This window comes from Doryrhamphus excisus, unplaced genomic scaffold, assembly GCF_037039965.1.
Source record: "Doryrhamphus excisus strain RoL-2023G ecotype Guam unplaced genomic scaffold, RoL_Dexc_Guam_v1.1 HiC_scaffold_24, whole genome shotgun sequence".
Lineage (NCBI taxonomy): Eukaryota > Metazoa > Chordata > Actinopteri > Syngnathiformes > Syngnathidae > Doryrhamphus > Doryrhamphus excisus.
The window spans coordinates 6,610,758-6,620,000 of record NW_027621862.1 but is presented as its reverse complement, the minus strand read 5'-3'; the positions used below and the strand labels follow the sequence as shown (position 1 = coordinate 6,620,000).

Here is a 9,243-nt window from a genome sequence, read left to right as displayed (position 1 = left end):
TGAAAACGCCCGATCTCGGAAGCTAAGCAGGTGCGGGCCTGGTTAGTACTTGGATGGGAGACCGCCTGGGAATACCAGGTGCTGTAAGCTTTTTATTGTTTCTGCTCTTGCCTGACAGCAGAGGGCGCTGTTTGACACTTTTTGCTGGAGTCTAGTTTGGCCTGCGTCGCCTTCAAATAGGATCTTTTCAGTTGACCTGGAAGCTTACGGACATACTACCCTGAAAACGCCCGATCTCGTCTGATCTCGGAAGCTAAGCAAGGGCGGGCCTGGTTAGTACTTGAATGGGAGACCGCCTGGGAATACCAGGTGCTGTAAGCTTTTAATGGTTTCTGCTCTTGCCTGACAGCAGAGGGCGCTGTTTGACACTTTTTGCTGGAGTCTAGTTTGGCCTGCGTCGCCTTCAAATAGGATCTTTTCAGGTGACCTGGCAGCTTACGGACATACTACCCTGAAAACGCCCCTTCTCGTCTGATCTCGGAAGCTAAGCAGGGGTGGGCCTGGTTAGTACTTGGATAGGAGACCGCCTGGGAATACCAGGTGCCATCAGCTTTTTACGGTTTCTGCTCTTGCCTGACAGCAGAGGGCGCTGTTTGACACTTTTTGCTGGAGTCTAGTTTGGCCTGCATCGCCTTCAAATAGGATCTTTTCAGTTGACCTTGCAGCTCACGGTCATACTACCCTGAAAACGCCCGATCTCGGAATTTAAGAAGGGGCGGGCCTGGTTAGTACTTGGATGGGAGACCGCCTGGGAATACCAGGTGCTGTAAGCTTTTTATGGTTTCTGCTCTTGCCTGACAGCAGAGGGCGCTGTTTGAAACTTTTTGCTGGAGTCTAGCTTGGCCTGCGTCGCCTTCAAATAGGATCTTTTCAGTTGACCTGGCAGCTTACGGCCATACTACCCTGAAAACGCCTGATCTCGTCCGATCTCGGAAGCTAAGCAGGGGCGGCCTGATTAGTACTTCTGCTCTTGCCTGACAGCAGAGGGCGCTGTTTGACACTTTTTGCTGGAGTCTCATTTGGCCTGCGTCGCCTTCAAATAGGATCTTTTCAGTTGACCTGGCAGCATATGGCCATACTACCCTGAAAACGCCCGATCTCGTCCGATCTCGGAAGCTAAGCAGGGGCGGGCCTGGTTAGTATTTGAATGGGATACCGCCTTGGAATACCAGGTGCTGTAAGCTTTTAATGGTTTCTGCTCTTGCCTGACAGCAGAGGGCGCTGTTTGACACTTTTTGCTGGAGTCTAGGTTGGCCTGTGTCGCCTTCAAATAGGATCTTTTCAGTTGACCTGGCAGCTTATGGCCATACTACCCTGAAAACGTCTCATCTCGCGAGCAAAGCAGGGGCGGGCCTGGTTAGTACTTGGATGGGAGACCGCCTGGGAATACCAGGTGCTGTAAGCTTTTTATGGTTTCTGCTCTTGCCTGACAGCAGAGGGCGCTGTTTGACACTTTTTGCTGGAGTCTAGTTTGGCCTGCGTCGCCTTCAAATAGGATCTTTTCAGTTGAATGACACCTGAAACGTAACAGACCGGACCACCCGAGAGTTAAGGTGGACAGCACTTAGTGAAACCTGACTGCAGTCATGCTGTTGTAGTCTCTGTCGCGCAATTGCTCAGCACGTTTGGCTGTGAACTGAGAGGTTGGTGGTTCGAGCCCACCCAGGGACTCAATTCACGCATGTGTTGGACTTTGGACTCCCTCCCTTGTATGAACATTTTTCCCCATTGGCGAACTGTTTTTGTGTTGGTGCCAGATGCACTGCTGGCGCTGTGGCTAAGCTGGTCAAAGTGCCTGTCTCGTAAACAGGAGATCCTGGGTTGCATGCGAGAGGGAGCGGGATCGATGCCTGCATTCTCCAAGAAGTCAAGTGCTTTTTTGTAGAAGAGATGTTGGGATCGGAAATGAGTCCAGGATGTGTCCCTCAGCATCAGACAAATACCCCAAACCTAATCCTGGCTACGTTCTCTCGACTAGTCTCTTGTCATGTAATAGTGAAGAAACCCAGTCCTTGCTTTATTGTTCCCAAGTACCAAACACTAATCTGAGCCCCAATTTCTATGCCAAATACAGTATTGGTCTAACCCTAAACCCAGTCCACACTCCCTTCTCCAGTTGAGCACCTTATCTTCTTGTGTAGCACTTACCAGAAACTCAAGTCTATCATTTATTGACGGGTTTTATTCGTATTTATGTCGTCAGTCGCTTCAGAATGACAGCAGTTGGCAGATAGCGCTTATGAATGACCCTAACCGTTCGACCGAGGACCAAGACAAATCCCATCTCCACTCAAAACCTGTCCAAATGTCAGTTACCTGACTGGGAGCACCAATATCTTTTTATTAATAAAATAAATTTGATTAGAGATCAGATGATAGATGTTGATGGTAGACTGTCAGATAAAGAACAATATTGTGTAGGATAAACTGTGTAGTTTTCAATTTAAGAGGATAAGTGTAGATGAGGTAGGAAAACTGTTGCATTCCATTAAAAGCGATAAGCCATGTGGTATTGATAATTACCAGAACCGGCACTTTCGGACAGGGGGTGGAGGAGATTCCTCCCTCTTCCTCTTCTTCTGCTGTTTTTCCTCCACCCTCTTTCTTGTATCATCGAGCTCTCGCTGGAAGAAGTCTGTTTGACTGAACTCTTGAAACGGCATCTTGGGGTTTGTCAGACCTTCTGCACCATATTTTTGGAAAACTTTTGTGGAGCAATAAAAGTATCTGACAGGGTCCCGCTGATAGAAGTCATGTATTGATGTCCCATCCCCTTGATATTTTGATTTTGGTTGACCACAGCACAGACATGTTTTTGTTTGAGTTTTTTTGACACGGGAGGTGGTTGCTCCTGCTTCAATGGGGTATGAGCAGGTGGTGGTGGTGGTGGTGGTGGTGGTGATGGTGGAATGACCATAGCTGCAGGCAGTGTCACGACAGGCACAGCAGAGGTAGTGCTGAGCAACTGCCAAAGCTGCTGTGTATGTTGCAGCTTCTCTGGGCTGGTATTTAGTGAAGATGATGTATTGACAAATTTACTGTTGTGTTTTATGTATTTGGAAATATGCAATTTTGATGTTGGATGCAGCATGCTGTTGGGGTCTTTGCTGGACTTGTGGACAAGAGTGCCATACTCCCGAACCACAAGCTTGATCATGTCCTCCTGCCCGCGGTGTTTATTAAGGAGCTCGTCAATTACCGACTTCATTGGAGATGGCCAGCGCTTGTGGTCCAACACAAATACTCTCCCTCCAGTCTTCACTGGTCCAGTGCGGGCAGCAGTCGGAGAACATTGGATGGGCAATCTTCTTGTGGGCTCTAGGCAAAGAAAACCATGAGATACACATTTGTTATTTGGGTCAAACAAGATGCAACAAGGGGACACATGATTAGTTTAGATAAGTTTTTACCTGGCTGTGGCTGAAGCTCAGTAACAGAAGCTTTATTGTCCAAGTCAGATGCTGGGATAGGGGCCACATGACTAGACGTAGTCGCAGTAGCAGTTTGAAGAGGGTGAACAGAGTGGGGAACAAAGCTGAAAAGCCTGGTGGGAGGTGTGGAGGAAGGCTGCACTGGGTCTGCTCCCTGATCAGACAGGATGCCTGGAGAAGGAGCACTTGTGGCGTGGCCGGGGTCCTTCTTGGTTTTATGTTTGTCCCAGTCTAAAGGGACCGGACAACATTCTGGCTCCCTGTACTCCAGGCCAAACCTCTCCCTGGTGTCTTCAGCTGCCAGACGAAGAGCAGGGTACTTTTCTTCGCCAAAGACCCGTCTGGAAACAGCATTCAGGGAGCATATCAGTGCAGGGTCGAAAACAGGCGGGAGAGAAACGCCTGGCAGTTTCAGGTCCAGCAGACGCTGATAATTCCAGCGACACACTCCTGTCATGGCCTGGGCCTGGAACAGCTCTGGGGAGACCTGCGTGCCGGTCACCCATTTGGCCTGGTGGAAGTGGTAGCCCTCCTGCTGCGATGTGCCTCTGATGGGGATCCAGACGGGGACTGCTGCACACTCACCTGGCACGTGGTTTAACTGTATCGTTCCTCCATGGCGGTACAGTATGCCCCCTTCCACCTCAGGATCACTGAGGCAACCGCGCAGAATGTGGACTCGTTGGATCCTCCATCTCTTTAGCATGGAGGGCTTATAAAGAGGGATGCCATTCGGATCTGTGGTCAGGTGAAAGTGCTTCAACACCCCTTCCACTCTGAATAAGCATCCCGGGTGGAGGAATCTTTACCCTGCAGTGCTCACGAATATGCTGCTTGGTGGGATTTGCAGGCTGGATGCCACAGAAGACGTATGCCTCCTGGAGCCTCTGCAGGTCTTCCTGGTCCACCACAGAGAAGGCAGCTGACAGGAACTGTGCGAAGGTGCCGTATAACGGGTGATGTTCTGAGGCACACTCACGAAGAAGCCGTTGCATACAGTGGAACAAGTCCAGCTTGATGACGATACTGTTGTTGTAAGAGGTTCTTGATGCACATGTATTTAACAGGTTCCCAGATGTGGCCTCAGTAACAATTGCATCAGTTGTTTGCCAGGCATCCCAGTTGAGATGTTCCTCCGCAGAAGACTCTGCAACCCTGAACGGTGTGCAGCAATCTCTGAGAAACACAAATAGCATATGAAATAATTACATTTAATAGAGTTAATTTTTGATTAAACATTTCTGTTTAAAGTGATGAAGTCTCACCTGTCAACCCACTGAAACTGTGCTTTCTCAATGCCAGCCCTGTTGTAGCGGTTTGAGAGACCCTCATACATCGGCCGCAGGGTTTTGTCCGTCTCAGACTGCACCATGACCCAGGACAGGATCATCCAGTTCTCATTCATCACAGCGTATGACGACATGACACCAGATGAAAAGGTGACTTTCCTGGCCACTTTCCGGGTGTGGTCTGAGCGGAGAGCCTGTCCAAAGGTACCCTGCAGCATCCGCTGAATGGTGTCCTTCTGGTTCCGGAACTCATGCAGCAAGCAGTCAGTGAGGTAGTGGGCAGACACAGAGACCCCGTTCCAGCCATCAGCATCACTGTAGCCCCCAAAAGGCTCCGGTTTTCGCTCCTGCCAAAGGAACTGAGTGATGGTCTTTTGGCCGCCATAAGTTCCTGCCTCTCCATCCATCACATTCTGGCAGCACAGGAGATAGGCCAGGTTGGCACGCTCATACTTGAGATGCAACATCTCGTTGACCTGATTTGCCATGTCTGTGGGTGATTTTCCAGTCCGTCTCAACTCATCCAGTACTGACTTACAGATGGCCTTCTTGTAAGTCAGTAACGCTGGCAACAGACTGGTAAACCTCTTGGGAAGCTTTTCCAGCCAGAGCGGGTTGTCGGAATACCACCTCTTATTGCAGCTCTTACAGCACAGCCTGGAGGAGAGCAGGTAGTATTGCCCAGTGAGGCCCACAATCACTCGCGGTCTCCCGACTCCAGCAGAGACAACACGTGGCTGAGAACAGTCACCAGAGCACGGCAGGGTGTAGTTGTTTTTTAGGCGCCCCATCAAGTAGTCATTTTCCGGCTTTTAGATGAAAAAGGGGTGAAGATGAAAATACTTTGAGGACTGCAGATCATAAATACTGTCAATCAGCTCAGGCTGGGGAGGTAAGCGCCACAGGGAGAAGATTTTCATAGGGTTGTTGACAGGGCGGGAGCCTGGTCACAGACCCATGGACTCCAGTTCCAACTTCATCCATATTTTCTGCTGGTGTGTGCAGTTCCACTTATTGACCTCCTGGTCAAATGACAGAAACTGTTGAGGTGGAGGACTGTTGATATCAGCCACAGGTGGGACTGCCGTAGGTGGGACTGGTGGTTGGTCTAGTTGGAAACAGACATGCACATGTGAATTTTGACACCCTTTTTAATGTGACACTATACTGCTGTGTTATTTACTGTGGGGTCTCTGTGCAGACTGTGGCTCTGATGCAGATAGAGTGGAGGCTACAGGACTCACAGGAGCACATGCAGTTTCTAAAATGAAACCAAATTACATGTACACTGTGTTAATAATTATATTAATATCAGGTGCAGTCAGTCACATAGAAAGGTTAACCACTCACCTGGGGCAGGCTGTGGGGTCTCTTCTTTGGTCTTTGTTTTCTCTGGTAGCAAAAACATCAACTCCCGTGGGAAAGGCACTGGAATCTTTGGAGGCAGCACAGCTGGTGCTACACAAGGAAAGAGGCGGTGGTGCATTTTACCGTGAGTGTAAATCAGTTTGGATTGAAATGGTCAAACATCACTTAAAGCCTTTACCATCTTCTGGTGCATCTGGGCCAGTCGGTGCATGTTCTGTGTCTAAAACCGGAGAAAACGTGATGAAAGACAGATTGATTGAAATATTGGCGTTTCAGGGGTATTAGTAGAGTCACTCACAACAAACTGCCATTTGCTACTTCAACTACTTGGTTTGGCTTTTTAAATAATTAAATAGACCTTTTTTGTGATGGTCTAGTCTAACCGTAACTAGAGCAGGAGAAGCAGAATGGCTCACTGCAAACACATGCTTCCGGCGTTAGTGAGCAAACATCATTCACCATTTCATCCATTCAAAAGAATGTATTCAAATTATACTTACCCTCTCGTAGGCTGTATCAATTCATAGTCAGTCACTTGGACTGTAGGTAGAACACACATGAAAGGAACAAAAGTAGAACGTGACGAGAACACATGCAATCACAAAATGCCCTTTGAGGTCGGTCATTATTTAAGAACTTCGCCCTGGACCTGAAAACCGTAGCAGCTCTAATGTTGGTGGAGCAGATCCACCTGCAAAACACATAGAAACTAGAGTGATTTACTTTATACAAAACACATAGAAACTAGAGTGATTTACTTTATACAAAACACATAGACAAGGCTAGGAAAGTAAAAGAGCCTAACATGTACATATCCATACGTGGGGTTTTTTTTTCTTTTTTTGTCATATCCAACACACAAAGGGCCACCAAACCCGACCCTGAGAAGCCAAACGGAAGACGGAAAAGCCCCTTATGCCACTGGTTTGTGGAGGAAACTTGGAAGGCCTCCACCAGACAAGATCATTGTGTCAGATTCCATCCAGCAGTTGATCAATGCGACACTCACAGGGCCCCGGGAAGCGCGCACGAAACCTGAGAATCAGGAGCCGGTGGGAGACTGCAGGAGGCAAGGCTGACAAAAAGTGGCTGACACCCTCTGGAGACCGGCTGCTGCGAGGGAAGTGGGGTCCACGGAGTGCGCAGACACAGTGCCCCGCTAACACGAGCCATTTCCTCTGCAGAACTACTGCTCAGGGGGCACCAAACATGAGCATGTTCTGTGCATTTCTTTCAGCACCATCCACAAGATGCACCCTGCCAGAGTCTGCTGTTGCTGTTTACACAAGAAGGAGAAGTGCACCGCTGTAATACCAGGTCGATGCGTGGAGCGGATGGCGCAAGCCCCAATCGCAGCTCCCTGTTCCAAAAAGCAATTTAATATTTAGTCCCCTGTTGGGGGACGTATCAGATATTAAACTGATAAGAACAGATACTACACTTGATCTTAGCCAAAAGGCCGAGAAGCGATGCCAGAGGGCGCTCGTAGGGGAGGAGGGCACTTCTGGCATGACAAGCTAAAGGACCGGTTGCACACATGTTCGAATAAAATGTAGACGGAACAAGCATAGCGTCAGTTATCACCCTTATATCCATTTGCTTAGACAATAGAAAGTGTTTGAATGTGCTGAAGAAGGAATGTTCCCGTGACCCTGATCAGAGACCCCCAGCAACCCCCAGGTCCTGGAGGTGCCTGGATGCAGCAACAGCAACCCTGCAGATGTTCATGTTAATCCTGCAAGAATGTGTCAAGATAAGAACTAATAAAACATTACAAGTAATTGCTCTCACATACACACACACACACATAGACAAACAAATACAGCTCGTGCAACTGCCTTCTCCACCCCCCCCCCCCCCTAGAGTTGCACGACCATGTAGTAGGGACCCCCGAAAGAGAATAAAAGGAGAGGAGTGTGAACTGCATATTCAGAGTGGAGCGGCATGTCACTGGGTAGGTGGTTTCACTCTCCTCGCTGTGAGCAACTTTGAATATTGTTGTCTGTCTCTTCTGAATTTCTGTATTTAAGTGTTTTTTAAACATGCGTCACAGGAGTTTGAACCTGACAGAGCTTCAGCCAAAGCAAAGCTAGGTAAAAATGTAATCATGTGTCCCTTTGTCGGAATAGTTGCATCTTGTGCCTGTAGTGACACTGCCTGCAGTGATGGTTATTTCACCACCACCACCTGCTCATACCCCGTTGGAGCAGCAGCAACCACCTCCTGTGTCAAAAAAACTCAAACAAAAACCATGTCTGTGCTGTGGCCAACCAAAATCAAAATATCAAGGTAATGGGACAGCAACACACAACGTTTATCAACGAGGCCCTGTCAGATACTCTTATTGCTGCAGAAGGTCTGACAGACCCTAAGATGCCGTTTAAAGATTTCAGTCAAACAGACTTCTTCCAGCGAGAGGTGGATGAGACAAGAAAAGGGTGGAGGAAAAACAGCAGAAGAAGAGAAAGGGGGAGGAATCTCCTCCACACCCTGTCCGAAAGTGCCTCTGCAGGGTGCAGCTGAAGCAGGGCTGGAAAAGCCCCCGCATCCACGCTGGCTTCAGAGAAGTACATCTACTTGGGAACTGGAGGGATTTCCAGGCCTCTCCTTTCTATGACAAGGAGAAACAAAGGCGGCAAAATAAGTGAACAATATGTATGTTCATTATTCATAACTGCTTACATGTAGATTATTATTTGTTTTTTATTATTGAGAGTGTTCTTGAGTGTGGCAACCTGATAAATAAATATTCTTTGTTACATTGCATTGATTTTGTATTTTATTTCAAGCACTGGTATCAATATAAGCCTGATAATTTGTAATGATATAGGGATTAATTGGAAAAAATAATATTGTGGAGAAGAAAACTGTGACTTGACTGATGGCTTAGACGGGATTCAAATACCTGACTTCATTTCTCCAAAGTCTCTCTGCTTGTCTGACATCTGTTTCGCATCCTGATTGGCTGGCAGCAAAGGGCAAAAACACACGCGCGGCCCGGCCGACGCACTGACCATTGCACAGAGACTACATCAGCATCACTGCAGTAAGGTTTCAATAAGTTTCTACTTCTGACAGAAATTTGCAAATACTCAAGTGCTGTCCGCCTTAACTCTCAGGTGGTCCGGACTGTTACTTTTCAGGTGTCATTCTGA

General features: G+C 48.0%; 2 non-coding genes and 5 pseudogenes across 2 annotated transcripts; 6 read left to right on the top strand and 1 right to left on the bottom strand.

The window, feature by feature from the left end:
• Positions 1–90, top strand: part of LOC144896037 (5S ribosomal RNA) — a 109-nt pseudogene extending 19 nt beyond the window's left edge.
• A 112-nt stretch (positions 91–202) lies between these two features.
• Positions 203–321, top strand: LOC144895566 (5S ribosomal RNA). The gene has a single exon (XR_013626069.1). It is a non-coding gene; the product is annotated as a 5S ribosomal RNA (ribosomal RNA).
• Positions 322–433: 112 nt separating this feature from the next.
• On the top strand, positions 434–552 carry LOC144896441 (5S ribosomal RNA; annotated as a pseudogene).
• A 112-nt stretch (positions 553–664) lies between these two features.
• On the top strand, positions 665–773 carry LOC144896579 (5S ribosomal RNA; annotated as a pseudogene).
• A 292-nt stretch (positions 774–1,065) lies between these two features.
• On the top strand, positions 1,066–1,184 carry LOC144895800 (5S ribosomal RNA). Its single transcript, XR_013626308.1, has one exon. It is a non-coding gene; the product is annotated as a 5S ribosomal RNA (ribosomal RNA).
• A 112-nt stretch (positions 1,185–1,296) lies between these two features.
• Positions 1,297–1,405, top strand: LOC144896823 (5S ribosomal RNA; annotated as a pseudogene).
• A 5,975-nt stretch (positions 1,406–7,380) lies between these two features.
• On the bottom strand, positions 7,381–7,559 carry LOC144897001 (U2 spliceosomal RNA; annotated as a pseudogene).
• Positions 7,560–9,243: the final 1,684 nt, after the last annotated feature.